Below are 1210 nucleotides of genomic sequence, written 5' to 3' on the forward strand. Positions count from 1 at the left end.
CAAATGGGCTGGGAAAAATTTAGAGGTGTGTGATAATACGCTAAAACTGATTGTGATGATGGTAGCCCAACTCTGTAAGTTTACTAAATATTACTGAATTGTTTTTTAAAGTCATAAGAAACAACTGTCATGTATGAACCTTGTTTGGACCTAATTCCAACAAACTTACTCTAAAAAGCCATCCTGAGATAGTCAAAGAAATTTGTTTATGAAGATGATACCAAAAAATTATTTATATTCTTGGGAATATAAATGGTACATCTGTTCATATTTTCAGAGAGGCATATTGAAACATGTGCCATGTCTGAGGTATGTTTTAATATATGAAAATAGAAAAAAGATGGAAAAAAATGAAGCAAATAAAAATCTTAATTAGATATATAGAAGTTCATTGTACTATTTTCTCTACATCTCTATGTTGAAATTTTCTATAACTAAAAAAAATTAATGGCTACAATAATATCCTCTCACAGTAAATGCTATTAACCAAGTCAATGATAAATTTGTGATTCCCCAATATTGCCGGCAACTAAGACACCAAGTTATTATTTTACTTTTCAGTTTTTAAAATTATTTTAAGTCTCCATAGTAAAAACTAATTAGTTACCTTTATTTTTTTAATTAAGTTTATTGGGGTAATATTGTTTAATACAATTATATAATTTTCAGGTGTACATTATCATTTGACATTTGTATTTTCTATTGTGTGTTTACCACCCAAAGTCCAGTTTCCTTCAGCTACCATATATTTGATCCCCTTTACTCACTTTACCATTCCCCTAACTTCCTATATTTGACCCCCTTTAACCGTCTACCAACTCCCTCCTCCCCTACTCCCTACCCTCTGGTAACTACTAGTCTATAGTCCATGTCCATGAGGCTCTGTTTGTTTGTCCTGTTTGTTCATTGCTTTCAGGTTTATATCCCAAGTATAAGTGATATCATGTGATCTTCCTATATCCCCTTTAACCGTCTACCAACTCCCTCCTCCCCTACCCCCTACCCTCTGGTAACTACTAGTCTATAGTCCATGTCCATGAGGCTCTGTTTTGTTTGCCTGTTCATTTGTTGCTTTCAGGTTTATATCCCACATATAAGTGATATCATGTGATTTTCAGCTTTTTCTGTCTGGCTTATTTCACTTAGCATGATTATCTCGAGGTCCATCCATATCGTAGCAAATGGCAGTATTTCATCTCTTCTTATGGCT

The sequence above is a fragment of the Pteropus alecto genome, unplaced genomic scaffold (genome assembly GCF_000325575.1).
Source record: "Pteropus alecto unplaced genomic scaffold, ASM32557v1 scaffold20, whole genome shotgun sequence".
Lineage (NCBI taxonomy): Eukaryota > Metazoa > Chordata > Mammalia > Chiroptera > Pteropodidae > Pteropus > Pteropus alecto.